This window comes from Callithrix jacchus, chromosome 20 (genome assembly GCF_049354715.1).
Source record: "Callithrix jacchus isolate 240 chromosome 20, calJac240_pri, whole genome shotgun sequence".
Taxonomy (NCBI): Eukaryota; Metazoa; Chordata; class Mammalia; order Primates; family Cebidae; genus Callithrix; species Callithrix jacchus.
The window spans coordinates 9551872-9573421 of record NC_133521.1 but is presented as its reverse complement, the minus strand read 5'-3'; the positions used below and the strand labels follow the sequence as shown (position 1 = coordinate 9573421).

General features: G+C 43.7%; 1 long non-coding RNA gene across 4 annotated transcripts in view; it reads right to left on the bottom strand.

Moving 5' to 3' along the window:
• LOC128930269 (uncharacterized) overlaps nucleotides 1-21550 on the bottom strand; it is a 126310-nt gene that overhangs the window by 20696 nt on the left and 84064 nt on the right. For 2 of the 4 annotated variants that reach the window (XR_008478109.2, XR_013530459.1), the window contains one exon: nucleotides 4816-10884. The exons of 1 other annotated variant lie outside the window; for it this stretch is intronic. This is a non-coding gene — a long non-coding RNA (uncharacterized LOC128930269). Of the gene's footprint in view, nucleotides 1-132; nucleotides 4286-4815; nucleotides 10885-21550 lie in introns of those variants that run through there. One more of the 4 variants, XR_013530457.1, reaches the window with a different exon arrangement.

The following is a 21550-nucleotide window of genomic DNA, read 5'->3' as shown; positions in this document are numbered from 1 at the left end:
TACATAGTTGTTAAATATAATGAAGTGAATGTGACTTTGTCAACATGGGGTCTCCTTTAAGACACAAAGCTGGGTCGGGGGAAAAACAAATTTTTGTGTAATATATACAACTGAACGCTGTATATGAAATCATTTGATCATAAAGCAATATTCTTTATTTTCCAGAAGTATGTGAGTTCTCTATATACAAATTATAAAAGAAGACTTGGATGTTTACATCTCAAATTGGTAACAGTGACTACCTCTGTGGAGGTGCGAGGAGACCAGGGTTGAAAAGAAGGGATTTTAAAGGGGCACTATGCATTTATTTGTAAGTTTTTCCTTTATGTAGATACAAGCTTAATTTTTATACACATTACACATATTAGCAATAAAATTAAAATAGATAAACAAATGAAAAGCAATGTAACTCTGTGTGGTCTAAATTTAAACCTATCCTATACACAGGAAAGATTTGCTTAAAGTCCTTTAAAGTTCTGATTCCTTGAGCTGATGTCATGATTCTGGGCACTGAGGATTCTTAGAAAGAGGAAACAATGATACAGGTAAAGCCTCTCCCCTCTCCCCTCTTCGTTCATGTATAAGCACAAAATCAAACTACAATGGCCTCATGATCTCTGCTTCTTCAGTACCTCCTGGCTTGAAGCCAACTCTGTTTCATATCCCACAACCCTTCAACACTCTCCTCATGTCTCCTAAGTCAGCAATGAATTTTTGAAACATCCTTCAACATACTGAGATGGAACAGAGATGATGCATAGGCCACATCAACAAAAAGTGTTAAGGAAAGTTGGATGAACCAAAGGTCCATGGGCTGCACTCGAAATCCCCTAGTTTCCTCATGGGAAATCTTGCCAACTGGTTACAAATGTACTGGCAGGGGACCCAAGTGAAATATGGAATCATTAGGAGTTATTGGCCAGAGGGGATCTCTCTTTCTCTTAGAGTTGGTTCAATTACTAGTGCCCTGTTGCTTCTGCAAGGGAAGAGATGTCTGAAAAATGGAGCCAAATCCAACAGAAAAAGGAGACGTGGCAAAGGGGAAACATTCGTGATGGCATTAATTTACCCTTCTGGATTCAACCATACCTTAGTATAGAAACAGCGGTGGCCTTTTAAACTATGTGCACCAGTGAAAATCACTGTTACTCTTTTGTCCCAGGATATGTCTTGTCTGATACTTTCCTCCCACTGAGGCTAGATTATAGCTCTTTGAAGGGTGATGACATGGAGAGTGGAAGGTGAGGGCCACTCTCACTTGCTTCCTCTTGATTTGGTGGTGAGTATAAACCAACTTGTTGATCTCCAAGGACTGGAAGCAGAAGGAACTCATTTAGGGGAGGAGCAGTCATCAGTCAGAGGGCTGCTCAACATGGCTGTGGAATACCCTTCTCAGTGTAGCTGGGAAAGCTTAGGTGTGTGAACAGCCACGCCCAGATATATCCCCAGGAAACCAAAGAAGATCACGCTTTGTAGTAGATTTGCGTTTAATCCAAGAGAACCTGTGCTCCTGCCTCCACAAGTTCAATTCATTCCCCCTTGCTTAATAAAAGTCTTCTGTCACCTTGGGCATGCATGTTCTGCTTTTGAAGACTTTTTTTACACACTGTATTTGCATGTGATCCTCAAAGCCAGTCTATAAAGGAGCCCGGTTGGGAATGAAAGTCTCCCTTTTACAAATAAAGAAACTCATGCCCAGTGGATTTCCTAAAGTCCCTGCTCAAAACTCTCCTATGGCTGTATTAGAACGGCATCTACATGCTTGTTCCCAGAATCCTGGGCTTTTCCTGATCTGGCCTCTGTCTGTCCCTCCTCCCTCCCATCACTCCTCTTGCTCCAGCCTCACTGGAAAAGCAACCCTTCCACTCACCCCTGCATTAGCACTAGCTGATTCATTGTCTTGTACTTTTCTCTCATGATCTTCATTGACTGGCCCTTCCTCACCTTCCAGGTCTCAAGTCAAATATAATATTTTCTCAGAGATGCTTCCCTGCAACCCTTCCCAAAGTAGTCTTCACCACTACCTTATGTCACAGGGCCCTTTTTATATCCTTTATAGCTCTCTCCTGCTCTGATTATGTATTGTTCTTGCTGTTGGTGCAATTGTTGACTGGTTTAATTAGTTAGGGTTCTACTAGAGAAACAGAACCATAGAACATATATGTAACCATATATATTGCATATATATATTTATATATACTGTTACATAGAGACATATATATAGAGAGATTTATTTCAAGGAATTGACTTCTGTGGTTTTGGGGGCTGGCAAATCCAAAATCTGTAGGACAGCTCAGCCAGCTGGAGATCCTTAAGCAGGATCTGACACTGCAGTACACATGCCGATTTTCTTCTTCCTCAGGGAAGCCCCATTTTTGCTACTCAGGTCTTTCAACTGATTGGACGAGGGCCCACCAGACTGTTAAGAATCATCTTCTTTATATAAAATCAGTTGATTGCAGATGTTTACCACATCTACAAAATACCTTCATAATGACACCTAGATTAGTTGTGTATTCATTGCACTGAATAACGGGGTACTATAGCCAAGTCGATGCATAAAGCTGACCATCAACAACGGGTTTCTTACTCCTCTTTCTTCCCATAAGAAAGGAGGTTTCATGTGGAGAGAGGTCTCTGTTCTGTTCACTGTTGTATCTCTAGGACCTTGTATTTCTGAGTGAGTGACCAGGCAGCCATCTTCCTTCAAGTTGTTCAGATAAGCCAAGGTCACTGCTCATGGGGGTCACAGGATGGCATCTGCTGGAGGGTGCCAGAGAAGCTGCCCACTTATCCCTAATACACTGGAAGCCGAGACTTGGTGTGAGAGGTCTCCAAGCAGTGGCCAGTAGCCCTGATCAGTTGCCACAGGGATCCTTTCTACCTTCACTGAGCACTGAGAGTGAGTAACCATGCCCCTCTGCCCTCCCAGCTTTGCACCCCACAACCTCACTCAAGAAGTTATCCTAACACAAAGTCAGAGCTTCCCAGAAAGCCTGCCATGGTGGAGTCCTGAGAGTAGCCCTTGAAGACAACATGCCATGGACTCAGGCTGACGCAGGGGTTAACACAGCTGAAGTTGCACCTCAGATGGAGTGAGACCAGCTGCTCTTCCAAACAAGGGGTTGAGGAATAGTGTCTGCTCAGTGCTCTTCTGCCCTTCATAGTGGCAAGTGTCGCCACTGAGCAGGGAGGGACCCTCTTGGCAGTGTGAGGTACATCAAGAGAGGGGATATGCCCAGCTGAGGCAGGAATGGACATCTTCATCATTTTAAATACATTTATACTATTATTATGGGACTTATTTATGTGTGTTTATTTCTTACACATCTCCCCCATTAGAATGTGAGCACGTTTAGAACAGAAATATCATTTAACTTCCTATCAGAACAGTACTTGGCCTTAGAATATGCTCAACTGATATTTGAGGAAGGAAGGGAGGAGGAGAGGAAAAGAGAAGGGGAAGGAAGGAAGGAAGGGAGGAAGGGATGGAGGGAAGGAGGGAGAGAGAGAGGGAGGGAGGAAAGAAGGAAATAAGAAAGGAAGGGAGGGAGGAAGGAAATAAGGAAAGAGGGAATAAGGGAGGGAGAGAGGAATGAAGGACAGAAGGAAGGAAGGGAGGAAGAGAGGGAGGAAGGGAGGAAGGAAGAAAAGAAGGAAGAGAGGGAGGAAGGGAGAAAGGAAGAAAAGGAGGGAGGGAGGAAGGAAGGAAAGAAGGAAGGAAGAGGCAGGGAGGAAAAAAGGCAGGCTGAAGAAAAGATAAGGAGAGCAGAGAGGAATTTATTATCATTCCCAGAACCAGCCTTAGAGGCTTAGTTAGAGCTCCTGAAATCTGGGTTCTGGAGGTTGGAGGGGCTAAGTAGCAGGTTAGTTTTGGATCCCACATCTAGGGTTTTCTACCCTCTGCTACTGGGTCGAAATATTTTGATGGGGCCACAACATGGCCAGAATCACTGAAAGCGAACTGAGTACTAACTCAGCACTAATTTTTCATTTGTTTGTTTGTTTGTTGTTTTGGAAACAGGGTCTTGCTCTGTCACCCAGGCTGCAGTGACAGTGGTATGATCATTCTTATCTCACTGCAGCCTCAATCTCCTGGGCTCCAGTGATCCTCTCACCTCAGGCTCCCAGGGAGCTGGGACCACAGGCATAGGCCACTGCACCCAGCTGGTCAGTGGTTTTTCACAGTGCCTTGTGGATGTTGTCGTGGTCATTTTGCTTTTCATCCTGGAGGTCAGAAATAAATTGGTGACACTGATTCTGAACGGGAAATGAAGGAGGGTGCCTGGAAAAAAAGAAGTAAAGGAGTGTTTTTACGGGCCACAGTTCCACACCAGTGATTTTTGGGTGAACGAATTTCCTTTTTGTGCCTGGAATCATATCTTCAAAATTAAGGGGATGAAGACAATCAGTATTTGGGCTGTATTTTTAAGCTGTGGCATCGTGCAAGGAACGCCAGTATATTAAGAAAAAAGTAGAACTTAATTAGTATTCATGTATATTATAGTATTTTCAAACATATAGCATTTACATATATAAATAAGAACAATTATAAGCCTGGATGTAAACCAAACATTGAAATCTACAGTAATGGGAGAAAGAGCCAACTTTTTATTTGCTATGATTATGTAATTTATTTTTGAATTTTGTGTCGTGCAAAACGAGGAGATTTTCACAGACAAGCACTTTCAGATAATAAATGCTTATTTTTCAATCTCATATTCTTCAGTTTAACCAAAACAGCAACTGAAGCCTTATTCTGAATCTTCAGAGATGTAAGTTACCCAGGTAACACGATTTAACATGTTTGGGGTCACCAATAAGCTGAAGTGTATTTTAGTAACTTATGAGCAGCTGATTTTTTTTAATTCCCATGATATGGTTAATAAATATTCAAAAGAATGTCTCCAAATCCCTGAACCTCCAAGTAGACAGCATGAACATCATTAAGCTAGAGGATTTATAAAAGTTCCTCTAGTTCTAAATGGCTCTAAATCTGATTATGGATGTATAAATGCAGTGGTTTGATTATAGCTCCTCGAACTCCTGGGCTCAAGTGATCCTCCTTCTTCAGCCTCCCCTAGGACTGTAGGTATGTGCCATTGTGCCTAATTTTTTATTTTTTAATTTAATTATTATTATAATTTTTTTTTTTTTTTTGGAGACAGGGGTCTTGCAATATTGCCCAGGCTGGTCTTGAACTCCTGGCTTCAGGCGATCCTCCCACCTCGGCTGCATAGAGTGCTGGGATTACAGGCCTGAGCCATCATGCCTGGCCTGATTATGTATTTATTGTGGAGAGATTGTGTGCTGCGCCCAGAGACAAAGGGACCTACAACGCAAACAGTTCTTTATAGAGAGAGCATAAGGCTAAAGGTATTTTTCAGCACTTTCACTGTAAGGGAAGTGTTTTCACATATTATTTTATTTCATCTCCCCAAATAAATATATAATGTACATACTACTATTTCCTCGTTTTATAAATGGGGAAACAGAGGCTTAGAGAAGTTAAAATTTTTTCCGAGGGCAACAGCTAGTCAATGGCCATTCTGGGCCTCAAACCCACGTGGGTCCGCTGTGGATTTCTTGCTCTTAACCATCTTGCAACATTTTCTGAGTTTGCCAAAACCCTGCTTCGGAGCAGAAATGGCTCTGGCTCCTTGCTCATCCGGGAGGAAGGTGGGGTGGCGCACCAGCCCCTAAGAGAGCTGTGACTGACTCCTGCAGGCCCAGCTCCTCTGGTTTGCGCTGAAAGTGCCACTCTCCTCCTAGCTCAGCAGCCAACCCCACCCCCAGCCTACCCGAGCTGCTGGCAAGGCTGCCAGGTTTCCCGGGCAGGGAAGAAGAAAGCCTCCCATTAGCAGGAGGCTGCGGTTCGGAGCGTCCCTGGGACGAGAAGCATCTGTTGCTGCTCCCCATTGTTCCAGCTGAGAGCACGCTAATTGTCCCCTCCAAAGTTGGGCTGCCGTCTCTTGCCAGAGGGAAATTATGGACCCTTTTTCAGCAGGCGCTGTCCTTCCCGCAGCTGTCAGCTGAATGGCCCCAGGAGGAACAGACTGATTCGGAGGGTGGGGGGAAGTCCATCTTGCATCCTGATCCGTGCAGGGAAGGAAAGTCCTCACAGCCCTGAAAGGAAGCAGCGCACCCAGCAGACGGACTCCACCAGAGAACACATAGGCCAAGGAGCAAGGACGTTTCTTGTTCTTCCATACGATTCTACGGCCTGTGGGATGGTTTGCCCTGCGGCTGTCGGATCATTCAGGAGCTTGAATATGGCCAGCATTTTGGAGTAAAAAATAGTAGAACATGATTGGGAATCAGACTAGGCTGAGTTCAAATCCGAGCGCTGCCACTCATTAACCACGACCTTGAGCAAATCACTGTCACTTATCCACCTTACAGGGTAACTGGGAGGAATACAGAAGCCAAAAAATAACTATGAAATCGCCAGCACAGGCTGGCATAGAGCAGGTGCTTAATAAAGATGGTTTTTTGGTTATCATTATTACTATTAGTATAGCTCTGTATTGAAAGTCACATATGGGAGGGTCTCCTAAGTAAAGAAGCAAGAACATCACTCACATATTGAAAAAATATTTTAAGTCACCTACTAGGTTGCTGATACTGTGCAGGCAGCTAAATCACGAGAGAGACTGGGTCTACTTGGAAGTCACGGAAGATGAATATCTTGAATAGGAGCTGGAGAAACAGCTATTTTACAGTGAAGGGGGTCCTCTGGCAGAAGGAAGAGCTTGGGCAAAGACCTAGGGGTGACAGGAGTAAGGAGTGCCTCATTTGAGGATCTGAAAGTAGCTCAGTGCTGTCAGAACTCAGAAATTAAGGGCTGGAGAGGATCAATAATAGAATAGATAATTAATAATGGAAGGCAGCACCCTTAGCCCTAGTCATCTGGCAAATAAAGTCTATGGCAACCACTGAGATGCCGGACTTCATGTGGGATTTACGAGCACAGAATGGCAAGGGTGAGACACGAGGAAGGTCTGAGGCAATGCGGTACACACCTTAGTGCATTGACTACCACTTTGTAATGCACCACAAAGGGACATGCAGACTGTTGCCAGCTGCAAGGAGGGACTGCACACTGGGGAGAGAGGAAGGGAGATTTATCTGCCCAGCTCTCTCTTTTATTTCCCATTGGTAAAGATTGACTGCTTCCAGGTCACTTCATCTGTCCCCTTGGTGGCCACTCAGAGAGTCATCCCTCTGCCCAAGATGCAGTATCATGTGCCAGTCAGCAAGAGGAGGCGGAATCCAGCACACTAGGGTGCAGAACAAGAGACATCAAGCAGGAGGCAGGTGAGGGTGTCTGCAGGGATATTCAAAGCTTATGTGCTGGCTCAGGGGGAACACAGACTCCAGAGAGGAAGGGGAGGAGCATTGTCTTTATTTATTGCTATAGCAGATGCTGCTGGTGTTCATTCATGTCCCATTCCCTTTTTTTCTATTCAGCTAAACTACATTTCCCATATTCCCACTTCTACCCATTGCATTTAAATGGGAGCCTGTGACTGATTCTGGCCAATGAACCATAAGCAAAAATGATGTATGCACCATGTTCAGGGCTGGCCGGAATGCCTCCTACAGTCTCTTTCACCATCTTTTTCTCTCTTGTCCTCCATGGCTATAGAAGACAGCCTGGAGCCAGTTGGAGTGGCCCATGTTTGTAATCTCAACACTTTGGGAGGCAGAGATGGGAGGATCACCTGAGGTCAGGAGTTCAAAGATCAGTCATGGAGAAATCCTTTCTCTACTAAAAATACAAAATTAGCCAGGTATGGTGGCACATGGCTATAATCTCAGCTACTCGGGAGGCTGAGGCAGGTTAATCACTTGAACCTGGGAGGTGGAGGTTGCAGTGAGCTGAGATTGCACCACTGTACTCCAGCCTGAACAACAAAAGCAAAACTCCATCTACAAGGAGAAGAAGAAGAGGAAAAACAAGGAGGAGGAGGAAGAGGAAGAGGGGAGGAGGAGGAGGAAGAGGAGGAGGAGGAAGAGGGGAGGAGGAGGAGGAAGAGGAGGAGGAGGAAGAGGGAAGGAGGAGGAGGAGGAGGAGGAGGAGGAGGAGGAGGAGGAGGAGGAGGAGGAGGAGGAGGAGGAGGAGGAGGAGGAGACACACAGTATAGAAGCTGACTTCTCAAGTCACCCCCTGAAAGATAGTCACTATGAAGAGCTCCCCTACCAGAAACACCCTCACTGGACTTTGAGTAAGCGAGGAATAAGTTAGATGGTCTTAAGGCACACAGCTAAGGAGTTTCTTGTTACAAGAAATATCATCACTGTGCCCTAATGGACACCTGAGCCCATGATGTTCCACAGGTACTGTGCTGGTTTAGCTCAAGTCAACCTTACAACAACTCCAAAAGTGGGAATTAGTACTCCTATTTTATAAGTGAGTAAATGAGATTCAGAGAGGTTGCCAAATGGCCAAGGTCACACAGCAAGTAAAGAGGGAGCTTGGATATAAACCCAGTCCTGGCTTTCTCTTTCCACTGAGTCATTCTGCCTGCTCCCCTGGAGTGGAGAGTCTGTGAAAGAGAGTGGAGGAAGACACGCATTCCTGGCTTTGACTGGGTAGCAATTCCGCAGCAGAGTCCAGACGCTAGTTTCATTCTTTTTCCTGCTCCAGAAAAACACTAGAGTTAACTGCTAGAGAGAGAAACTCCAGAGGAATCAGTAGGGATGACTCGGTCACTCAGTCATTCTCCTTTATGCTTCATGGGACAGAGTGATGGAGAAATCAGGAGGAGCCTCATAATTAGCAATCACAGGGGTTAAATTAAAAGGAAAGGAAAAAACACCACTTAACCAGTCAACAAAATTATATAAAATTATCTGCTAGTATTTATACAAAGATCTGATGCTGCCCTCTGCAATAAAGGCTCTATATGGCTTGCAAGGCACAGTAAAATGAATTGTGCATTGGGCTGCTAGGCACTGTTAGAATAGCATGTTTATTTAAGCAGTCCCACAGCTTCAGACATTGAGTTGTAAAGGTCCAGTTGCAGTAAAGGGCTCAAGGAAGAGAGGCTCAGGTCCTTGCATTCTCCCTGGGGCCAAGTCACAGGGAGCTTCATGGTTGTCTATTCCGCTGGGTATTTTTCCTTAAACAGCCCCGCCTGACAACACCTGGCAGAGCCCTGAACATGAAGAGGTGTGATCTGTCTCTGAGTTTTGTTCCATAGCAAGTCAGAATGGAATTAGAAATGACTGTTTTAGAAGCTGAATGAGGACAGTTTCTCTCTACAGGGATTTAGACTGGATAAAGGGTGTCAGGTTCAAGTTCATTGAAGAAAAGACAAAAATGAGCTCAAGCAAGCATGATTGGGAGAAATCAGGATACTGTGAAGAGATGGCTTCCTATTCACCAAAGGTAGTGTCTGGTTGCTAGGAAACTGCTTCCCAGCCAGGGCTGTGTTTCCCTGTCTCCCTGCACCCAGGTGGAGCTGTGGAACGTCACTAATGGAATATGAGCAGAAGTACTGGGTGACTCTTTCTCACCAAAGAACTTGAGAAGCAGGGTTGCCTGCAATCCCCCTCCTTTTTCCTTCTGCTGCCTTCCTACAGAAGAACACAATCACCTGGAAATTGCATGTTAAAGATCACAGAGCCACAAAATAAAAGAAACCTGAATCCCCGAATCACCACCTGGAGACAAGCTAATGGCCAGTTAGGAAGATCCGGTTCAGACTTTATGTGAGTGGAAAGTAGACTTCTATTATGTTTATGCCATTACATTTTGGGGATTATTTTGAGAGCAGCTAGTATTATATCAATACAGTAACATTAAGTCCTAAGATTGAAGAACACTGCCTTCTTTTTACATTCATTTATGTGTAGCAAATATATGGCTGCTTTCCCCTACTATACCTACTGGAAATACTGTGAGTAGATTATAACATTTTTGCCATTCTTTCTGTGACCTCAGAATCCTTCTTAACATTGTAAATATTACCAATTTATTATGAGTTCCATGAAGATGTAACTTAAAATAAATATCTATTCCAACACAACTGTAAGTTTATTGAGACTGGTGTTTAAAAATCTATCATGAAGCATATCATCAAAACAGAGCAGCAGCTCAAAAATGTCACTGAATGAGTGAATTAGTTAATAAATGAGTGGATAGGTGTTCTACAAAGATCTTATTCTGATGTATTTCCAACCTTCCTTGGGTCAGAGAACTGCTAAAATCATGGGAGCTGATAATTAACAGAATAATAAAACTCAGGCTCCTAATGGACTTCAGGGAGCCTTCCTAGAATGATAGGTCTTTAGGCATTGATGGTCTCTCACACTTTGCTTTATCTTGCCTATACAGAAAAAGCAATCCAAACTGTTCACATCTGCTTTGAGATCCAGTGTCAGAAGACATGATGGAGAAACCCCTCTGTTGTTTGGGTGGTGTCTTGAATGTCATAGCTAGTCAGACTGTTTAACTGGACCCCTCCAAGAATATACGTACGCAGCAGTACTGATGGTCATCCCTTTCCCTTGTAAAGCACCAACTGCAGTAGCTGGATTCTTGCATCCACAATCTCATTTGATTATTTTATTTATTTAAGTAAAAAAAAGGAAATACATCCATTTCTCAGATGAAGAGAGAATCCCAGAGGGGATGTTCCTGACAACAACATAGCGTATTAGACAAGCTCAGGTTCAGAACCCAGGACTTCTACAATTTCATTCGTTTACTCATTCAGCTCATATTCGAAGAATATGTATTGATCAGGCACCTACAGCCCCTGGGTCTCAATGCATCAAAATGTCAGACTTCCACAGTGCAGATGGGTATTTCATCACATGCTCTCATGTTTGGCATTTTTTGAACTACAGTCCTTTTCTTTCCTTTTCTTCGTTTTCCTGGTGGAAGGAAAACAAGCAAATTTGATCTGAGCCTTGATATGTCCCTGCTTTTTCTTACCCCAAAGAATACCATATGCTGAAAGCGTCTATCTAAGCACAATCCAGTTACCATTGCAGGAGGCATCAAATAATTACATTAATTTATCAGACTGTTTGCACAAAGTTGTGGAAAGGATGTCACATCGGAAAAAACATTGAACCTCACTTCTAGAAATATGCGCAGTTTTGAATGTGGCTGGAAATAATGAAGAAGTGGTCTAAATTCAAGAATTGGAAAGTCTTTGATGGGCCCCCAGGACTCTGGAAGGGTTCTCTCAGTGCCTTAACCCAGGTTTTGGATTTACAATTTGAAAAATGCAGCTATCACTTCAGAGCCAATATCCATACACACTGCAATCCAGCTCTTTTGGCTACAAGCTGTCATGGCATCTGAGATAAACATGGGGCAACCCCACATGGAACTGGCCACTTGGTCACTTCCCCTGATTTAAGGGCCCTCTGATTCAGATGCTGACTTCCAGCCTAAGCTATTCTTATCAACATAAGAAGGTAAGAAGCTGAGGATGTCCACTGGAGCCATTCCTTCAACCACTGTGAGAGTCACATAAGCATTAATTCCTTGACTGATCCCTAGAGGTGAAATAGAAATTATCCTGGAAGCATGATGGCATTGTGAGTTGAAAGTTAACTGTCATAGAAAAATGAGAGTTTAGAGATCTTGGAGCATATAACATCTTTTTTTTTTTTTTTTTGAGAAGGAGTTTTGCTCTTGTTGCCCAGACTGGAGTGCAATGGCACTATCTCGACCCACTGCAACCTCTGCCTCCTAGGTTCAAGTGATTCTCCTGCCTCAGCCTCCTGAGTAGCTGAATTACAGGCATGTGCCACCATGACTGGCTAATTTTTTTTGTATTTAGTAGAGATGGGGTTTTACCATGTTGGTCAGGCTGGTCTTGAACCCCCAACCTCAGGTGATCCACCCACCTTGGCCTCCCAAAGTGCTGGGATTACAGGCGTGAGTCACCACACACGGCCAACAGCCTTTTTTTTTTTTTTTAATCCTTAGAAAACTTGCTTTTACAGCTCTCCAAGATTGCTTATCCAGTCTCATTTTCCCCTCCTACCCTGAAGGACTCTTTACTCCACTGCTCATAAACCTGTAACCACACCATTTTTATTCCTGCCTCCCGAAGTTTGTATAAACTATCTGAAATGGAGCTTTCCCTTCTATCTGTGGAAGCAAGTCCTACCCAGTCCTCTAAGGCAGTTTCAACTGTGGCATGCAATCACTTGTTTCCCCTGAACTTTCTATAGCCTGGAGACAAGGGTCCACACTACCCCATTCGCCGTCTTCCTTTGTTTATAATTGTTTCATGAGAAAAACACTCCTTCCCCAATCATGCTGCAAGCTCCTTTGGGAAGCATGGTCTTTGCATTTGCAACCCACCTGCGTGCAACCTCTTTCTTAGGACTTTGGAACTTACTGGGAGAGGAGAGGCTGAGTTTCTTTGCTTTCTCTCAGGCCACCCCGTTTGCAAGGCTGTAAGCAGTGTTAGTTTCCTGACCCATGTACAGGGATGCCTAGCAGAATTCTTTCATTTACTATCTCATCTCCTTTCTGAGATTATAAACATTGTGCAAAACAGGCAATATATTTTACACTCTAAATATAACTAAAAACTAAATATCCAATTTTTTTTTTAATTAAAGGTTACTGTTTATGCTGCTGTCTTTTGGGCAATGCATGTGGCCTGTGTCCTCAGGGGCCTCTGTTATTAGAGGCTATATTCAAAAGAGTTAATCTAAATTTTAGATTTAAGTGGGTTTTCCATCTGCTATGTATGGTTTTGAATACAAAATTTTTTGAGTATGGGACAATCTGTACAATTCTCTTAGGCATCCCTGCACGCCAGGTCAGGGAACTAAAAACGGTGGCATCCTTGGAAACGGGGTGGCTTAAGAGTAAGCAAAGAAACTCAGCCTCCTCTTCATTCAGTAACTTTTGGAAGTCCTAGGAAAGAAAGAGGCTGCACACAGGTGGGTTCCAAATTCAAAGTCCAGGCTTCCCAAAGGAGTGTGCAGGGTTATTGGGGAAGGAGCATAAATCATGGCAGTAGGTGGCATTTGTGCCTGCTGTACCCACCAACTTGTAAAGGGACCTTAATCAATTGCCCCAGTCCTCTCACGCCTCAGGCTGGCTGAGGGCCAGGCAGACCTCCAACATGAAATCCAGCAAATGTGATCTGGGCCTTGCTCTGCCCCCACCTTTTTCCTCTCTCAAAGAGGATTCTGGTGCCAGCACCATATGTTGGAAGGGCCCAAGCACAATCCTATTACCATTGCAGGAGGCATTAAATAATTACATTAATTTACCTAAATATGGAAAAAAAATCTTTACAAATCAGGGACACTTGGCAGATTTTCCAGCTGCACATTTTTCGCTTGGCACAGCACACTGTCCTGTTGGGTTCCCATTGCTACTTGGAGTGTTTCCTTTAATTGTGGGGCACATGCCTTCTCTTGTTCTGTTTAATTTTCTCAGAGCTGGTTCCACATTCCGGCTACAAACATATTATAGGAAAAAAATGCCCACAAAAGTATGGATTGTGCTTGAGTGTACCCTAAGGGAGAGTGCATAAAAATAGTAATTTCTTGTATAGGAAACCTTCCATGGGGCGGTCTTTCACTAGATTGCATTGCGAAAAATAAAAGGCTGAAGGCCTGAAAGAGGGAAAAGGGCAAAGGAAGGAAAGAAATAAAACTGGGAGAGCAGAAAAGGGCTCTGCAGTGGAGTCTCCGTGGGCACACACTGGAATTCCATGAGTGTGAATATGGTGCACTAGACTTGTCTTTGGTCTTGTAGTGGAAACGTCACCGAAGGAAAGTCTGCATTTTCATGGCCAACGCTTGCTGTTAACTGTCTCTGGTCAGTGTTTTCCCTGCCAATGTTTGCTGTGTCTAAATCGCAGACCTCCTGCCGCGGAATCGAGGGCTGAAGTGCAGATAATATTCACAGAGACCCCACTTCCCTGACTCAGCCTGTCCTCACAGGAAGGCCACAGAGAGTGACTGCTACCTACACAGCCAACTCCAGAGGCCGAGAAAAGGGAGGCCCTGGCCTCTTACAGGTTCCCCTGACTAGAGACTGCCTGGGATTCCCATCCTTGGGAAAGGACCTCTAGAAGGTGCTTCTCAAATCCTCTGTGTCTTTTGTTTTCAGTCTACTGAAGACCATTAGTAGTAGTAGCAGAAGTAGCAGTAGCAGTATTTTGTATGATAGCACTTGGATGTCTCAGTAAGGTCAGCTTGCTGGATTACATTTCTAAGTACTTCCTCTTTACTTCTAGCCTTGCCTTACCATGGAGAGGTAGCAAGCAGCAAATGAGCATCATTCTATGGCCCACACCTTGAGTCGCTCAGTTCTAGACACAGGGAGGTGAGATTCAGCTAAACTGGCCCCTTCCAAAAGAGGCTGTGCAGGGACTTGCACTGACAGTGGGGGTAGATGACAACTGTCACATCACAGAGAAGGAGCAGCTGGGGCCTTGGAGATGAAGCTTCCCAGTTCCCAGAGTTTCCAGAGCATCCACTGAGCCTGCAAAGAGCTTTGGTGATTGGCCTTCTACCACTGTCTCTGAGGTCTGTGGAGCCAGGTTAGCTGGAAAGGGCTGAGCATTCTTTTCTAAGGTAGTGTGTCTCCCCTTGTTAAAAGATAATAATGTGCAGATAAGACTATAGTGAAAATATATTAGAGGAAGCAGAAAAGTGTGACTTTTTACTTCCCTTCTTACTTCCCTTCCCAGAAGTGGTACAGATTCCATTCAGTGAAACACTGTGCTAGTCTGAAGTCACAATCCTGCAAGGCCTCTGGCTGTGGACATGATAAAAGTCTTAATTTTCTGACTTAACCACGTTCCTTTCCTGCTCATCTTCTCATCTCCAGCCCTTGGTAGGCACTGTGACTTTTCCTCCTCCTGTTGCTCATTCCTGCCGTGGCTTGATGCCACATTCTGGTCCATCTTGCAGTCTCAGCATCGCTGTCAATAAGCTTGTAATACAGTTTGGCTCCATGTCCCCACCCAAATCTCATCTGGAATTGGACTCCCACAATTCCTACATGTGGTGGGAGGGACCTGATGGGAGATAATTTGAATCATGGGGGAGGTTCTCTGATACTGTTCTTGGAGTAGTAAATAAGTTTCATAAAATCTGATGGTTTTATCAGGGGTTTCCACTTTTGCATTATCCTCATTTACTCCGGCCACCTCCATGTACGAAGTGCCTTTCCCCTCCCATCATAATCCTGAGGTTCCCCCAGCCATGTGGAACTGTAAGGCAATTAAACCTCTTTTTCTTCCCGGTCTCAGGTACGTCTTTATCGACAATGTGAAAACGGACTAATAGATCTTGTTACAAATGTAGAACCTTAGGCCCTGCTCTTTCCTGGAACTATTTCCTCAGATTCCATGAGTTAACAATAGCCTCAAGGGATTTCTATCTACATTAGAGTTCCAGACACGCTGCTCTAGGAGGCTCTCACAGTTTCCTATCATCTGTGTTTGGGGCTCCCTTCTGCCATGTGGGAGAGGGTATATTCAAGCAGGACAACTGAAAAAGGTTGGATGGTAGGAAATCAATAAGTTGAAGCAATAAAGCTAGCAAATCAGGGAGTTGCCACCACCCCTAACTCTGAGAAGGCAAAGACAAGAAGTCACTAGAATCTTAGAAGCTGTCCATGGAGCCTTCCGACAGCAAGTGTGGCCTTCGGTGGAAGAAGCAGGGAATGTACTATACTTTCCAAGCCCAGGGGAAATAGATACCCCATCACTCCCTTATTCCCTCTCTCTCTGCTGCGAATGTCTTTGTTATGGGTGGGATGTGGTCCTTATACTGAAGTTCTAAGCCCCAGAACCTCAGAACATGACCTCATGTAGAAATAGGGTTGTTGCAGATGTAATTAGTTAAGGGAAGTCATGCTGTAGTAAAGCAGGCCCCTCATCCAGTATGGATGTCCTTATGAAAAGACGAGAGATGAAGAGACAGAAGCATAGGGAGAGGACAGCCATGTGACTACAGAGGCAGAGACTGAAGTGAAGCATCTACAAGCCAAGGATTGCTAGAAACACCAAAAGCTGGAAGAGGAGAGGAGGGATTTCTCTGCAGGTTTCAAAGGGAGCATAATCTTGCTGATACCTTGATCTTGGACTTCTGGCCTACAGAACTGTGGGACAGTAAGTTTCTGTTGTTTTAAGCCACTTGGTTTTTGGTACTTTGTTAAGGCAGCATGAGCAAATGAAGATAGCTTCTCATTGACCAAGTCCAATCAAAAGCCAGAGGAGAAAGGATGCTGCTGAAGCCTTTCTTAAAAGGGTGAGAAAAGTAGAGAATGAATCTGTAGGAGAAAATAAGAAGTATCCAGCAGACGGGGACTACGAGAATAGATTGATGGAAAGGTATTAGGTTAAAAACTAAACAAAACTCTCTTTTTGTAAGAGTTACCAAACCTGGTGCTGGTAACTCCCTTCCCTAGATGTATGAAAGAAATCTGGCTGCTCCCTGCAGTATGTGAGCAGGAGGCCCTTGAACAAACCTGATGATATCATTTAACCCCTTGATTCATCCTTGGACTCCACTATTGTCAATAACAATAAAATCCTTCTTGGACTTGAACTACTGTCTCCAAACACCTAAACGCCAGAGAATGGTCATAAAATTTACTTAATTTCATACCTCTGAGAAACACAGGGATCCACACTAAGGTCTTTCTGGCCAATTTCAATATCTTCCCTGAGAGAAAGAAAGTGACACCTTTCAGACAGGAAATCTGTCTAGGATCCTGTCCCCACAAAAGGGAGTTTTACATAAAAAGAATATCCAGTTTCTTACAGCTCTTTTTATGAAAAATCAGAAACAACCTAGATGCCCAACAAAAGGAGACTAGTCAAATGGATTTTCTACATCCACACAATGCAATTCTCTACAGGCAAAAATTAGGACATGGAATGATTGTTTTCCAAATGTCCTCTACAAGACCCAAGGTTTCCTCAGAAATCTACAGGGACAGAGGGGTGTAAGTAGGCACACTGAGCTACCAATATCATAATCCTGATTTCATCAGAGCAGTTTTATTTTGACCTATTTTTATCTATTTGGCTTTCAAATAGTTCCCTTAAATAAAGACTTCCAGGCAACACCCATAAGCATGTCTATTGGCCTGTAGGTGGCCATTATCTACCTTTCATCTTACATGGGTAGAACTGGAAGAGTAATGGGGCAGAAAAGTACTGGATTTGATGAAGAGCAGAAAAGGATCTGAGAATGATTTGGCAGACTGGTGACCCGGAGTTCATGTAAAGCTGATTCAGATTGATTAAGAGGCCAAGAACAGTGAGGAAGTGTACCTGAACCAGGAGAAGGGAGAACTGGGTTCCTAGCCCCACTGTTCCAACAGCAGGTAGTGTGTGTGAGAAGGTCCCCTCTGTGCTTAAAAGCAAGAGCTCCAACTGGATGACCTCTCAAGCCTGCAAGGACACACCCATGTTCTTTATACTATGGAAACCCTTAAGTGATGTCAAATGGAGATTTCCAAGGATATCCACACCCATGCAGTCTGCGTATCCATTCCCCACTTCAGCTTCCCCTATGCATTTCCAACTCCTTTTCTATGAGCCAGACAGACCCATAGTAATGGACTGTGACTTATACAATTTTAATTCATCATCTCGACAATCCTATGAAATAGATTTCAACATCATTGTCATTTTATAGAGGAGGAAACTAAAGCTCAAAGAGGGTAAGCAATTCCTAAGGTCACACAGCTAGTAAATGTCAAAACCAGGCTTAGAAGACCTGATGAGCTTTCGATCTTAATGAGTATGTACTATAGACCAAAAGATAGACACGTCTTTTCAGACTTTGATTTTAACAAATTTGAGGATTTAAATAGCTATAGGTATAGATGATATTGAGGGAAGAGAGAAAACAGATAGCTCGTAACAATTTTCAGGGAATGGAAAAGCTGGGAGAGGTAGTAAACTACGGAATTTTGAGCTGCTCATTCCTCATAGATCCAAAGCTCAGAGAGAGGATGTGACTTAACCAAGATCATACAATTCTTTGGCATCCAATCCCCAACTGAAACCCAAGATTTTAAAGTCAAGATTAACTGCCCTTAACTTTATAATTGCTAACTTTACATATTCCCTGAGATGTACTTAATATACTTCTTGAGGTCTTGAAAAAGGTTTCTGTTAAAAAAAAAAAAAAAACTTCTGCTTCTGAACTTCTGCTCAACCTAATAAACTCATGCAATTTACCAGACATACAAAAGTGAAATGAATCTGACGCACAATCAGTTAATCCTTTACTTCTTTGGCGGCAGCCTCGGAAACAGCGGGAGGACAGTCCCCCAGCCTGCAGTGGTGCTATGGATCACAACGGAAGCATATTGTCATCAGATTAATTTTCCAACGCTCCTACCCTAACCACAAAATCCTGAGAGAACGAGTGTCAAATACACTTAATAATTGCATAATTATGACATCTGTTACTCTCCAGCACCTCTTAGTGGAAAATTAACTGAAGAAATAGCAGGTTCAAAGATGTGTTAACACTCTGATAGCAGATTTAATTGAAATATGACGGGGGAGGATAATGGAGATTAAATTAAGCTCTCAGATAATCATCTGACACAAAGATAATTGAGCCAGCCTCTGCCACGTTGATGAACGCTTCGGAGATGCTGTGCAGGGTGGCATTTCGAGTATCTTATCCTTCAGGCAAAATGGAATTCTCCTCCTTGCCTTCGTCTTCTCCCTCTCTTGTCATTCAACATTTGTATCCTCCAAATCGATAATGTGAAAAGCAGCATAATTGGAAACAAAAGATGATCTGAAATCCACGGGAAATTAGATTGAGATGCGTGGAGGAAATACATTCAGTCGCCTCCTGGACACAAAGTGGATTTTTATGGGATGTGCCCCTACTCTGCACTCTCTCCAGGAGTGTTTTCCCAGTGTCTCTATCCTCAATGGAAAGAAATGGCCATATATGTGAGACCAGAAGATGGCCCATGAAGGTGAGAACGGTGGAGACAATAGGAGGTTTCCTCTGCATTCCCTTACAACAATCACTTTGAGCTATTTCTCCTCTCCAGGGGAGCATTCTCTTGCTTTGTAGAGCAAGCCTGAGAAGCAGTGTATGGCAAAGAATAATTACCCAGTGCTGGAGTGCATGGAGCAATCCATTGGCAGTTCTTGGTGATGATGAGTGAGTATCCTGTGGCAGGATGTGGGTTAGCATGGGAAGAGCAGTTGAAGGCAGGAAGTGGAAAAGCATTCTGGTTGCTGTCATGGCAAGGGTCAGCGGCCAACATCCCACGAGAGTCTTCTCACATCTCTCTTCCTCTAACACAGGTAATGTCTCCCTGTCAAAGGACCATGAGGCAAACCAGTGTAGAGAATACAGTGGTGCCCCAAAAGGCAGTCTTCACTCTGCTCTCACTCCCTCAGTGCTCCAACTACTCAGTTTCAGGTTTGGGATTTTATATGAATAGGGTTGATCTGCTTCACTGAGATGGAGTCAAGGGAATGTAGTCACATCTCCTTGAAGCAACCCCATCCCATTTCTCATTTATCATTCTCTTCCCTGACGTCAGCCCCCACCCCCATGAACACCATAAGAATTTTCTAGTCCTGACCTCTTTCTATGCTGTGACATAGCTAAGGGGACCCCCCGTTGGGTCTGGAGGAGGCAGTAATGCAAGTGCCCCTGACTGGGGCCCTAGACCTAATGTGGGATGGAAAAAAAAAAATCCCCTCTCTGGCTCAGCCATGGCTGAAGCACAGGGTGCCTGCTGGGCCTGAGATAAGGGATTCTGGGCAAATTTGCATTCCAGTGGCCACCGCATCCTCTAGGTCAGATTCTGACCTTGGTGATAAGTCCTTTAATGGACAGTGGAGCCCAGCAACCAGGGCATTCCTGCCAAATTCCTCCAGAGAATCCATACTCAGTGTAGGTATCGTTGTTCCTACACAGTCTCCAAGGTACAATGCCCAGGATGGTGGGGTAGGATGTAGTGTCCAGAGCCTCATGGACGACAAAGCTCTCCTTTCACTGCCAGCCTTCTCTTTCAAATCTCTTTGAAATTTAATTTGGGGCCCTCATTCTTCCTCCCTATTATTGGGTTTGGGGTAGAGCCCAATATTTTGAAAGATTATAATAATGTTTAATTTGGATGGAGAACAATGATGCTCTCCACCTTGTCTCTTCCCTCCTGGAAGAATTCCATCAGTTCCATCAGTGTGTTTCCCCTAGTGCTGGATATCAGCAATGCATTCCATGTCCTCAGACCCCCAGCTAACCTATGATGGCAAAGTTTGAAGGATAAGCTTGTCCCATCTCTCCTACCGCTTTTTTTCCAAAATTGTTAATATATTGAAGCATAAAAAAGCAAGGCATCTTGTGAGAAAGGGACTTAAGGGTTGGTTTTAATCATCCGCCTACAGTCAAGTAATATGGCACAAGAGAAGATTCCCGACTCTCCTCTCACATCCCTTTTATCTGCAGGATGGGTGTGTGTGGCCCATAAATCAACTGGACCCACTTCCCTTTGTCTGTTCATCCACTGCCACCGCCACTGGATTGCTATGAAGAAGAAGTTTTGCCCAGAGGAATCCTTAGAAAACCTGAATGTGTACACAAGGCTGACATATTTTGTTGCTTTCACCTCTCTTAAGAATTTCTACTGTTCCTTTGAGACGTTGGTTATTTTTAAAACTGTGCATCAGTTTGTCTTGGGCAAATTGCCCAATGATGTGTTTCCCCTTTGACAGGGAGGTGAAATGGCCCTTTGACAGGGGACATTACCTGTGTTAGAGGAAGAGAGATGTGAGAAGACTCTCCCGGGATGTTGGCAGCTGACCCTTGCCATGAGTATGTAAATCACTTTTACATATTTCAAAATAATATCTAATTAAAATGTCAAGGTTATAGCTCATGGGGCTAGAGTGGACCAGGCTCCACCCCCACCCTCAGCCTCTTAAAGTAACATTTAATGTATGTCCTATAATTAAGAGCAATTATAAATTTCAATTAAAAAGAAACCCGCATAACTCTGATGGTATTTTTCTTTGATGTTACTCGCTTTAATTTCTGTGCTTGTTTCACCAAATTGTCTCCACTTCCTCAGATAAGTTCTCAGACAGAAAAGGCTTCCAAAACTGAAAGGAGAGAAGCAGACAAAATCTGAGAAAAGCACTGAAGTTCATTAAAAGGGGTATTGCATCTATAACTTCTGGGCTTGGTGATCATTGATTAGAGATTAAACATCATCCTTTGTACTATTCAGATTGGGATTTTTAATTAGAATGTCATTATTACACAGATACACTGAATGCCAAATTGATTTTTGAGACCTTTTGAAATAATAGCACTATTTCTGCAAAATGAAAATCATAATAGATTATTGACATCTTCAGGAGTTTTGATCCAAGGGCACCTCCCCAAAGTCAACATTTTCAATATTTTTAGTTTCATGCCAAGAGATGCTCATAATTAGGCTTATATTAAAAGTTCGTGCATATTGACTCTGTGTCATTAATGCCGATGGCATCACATTGATTACCCTTGAATTATAACAGCAGTGACATTGCTGGTTGCTGCA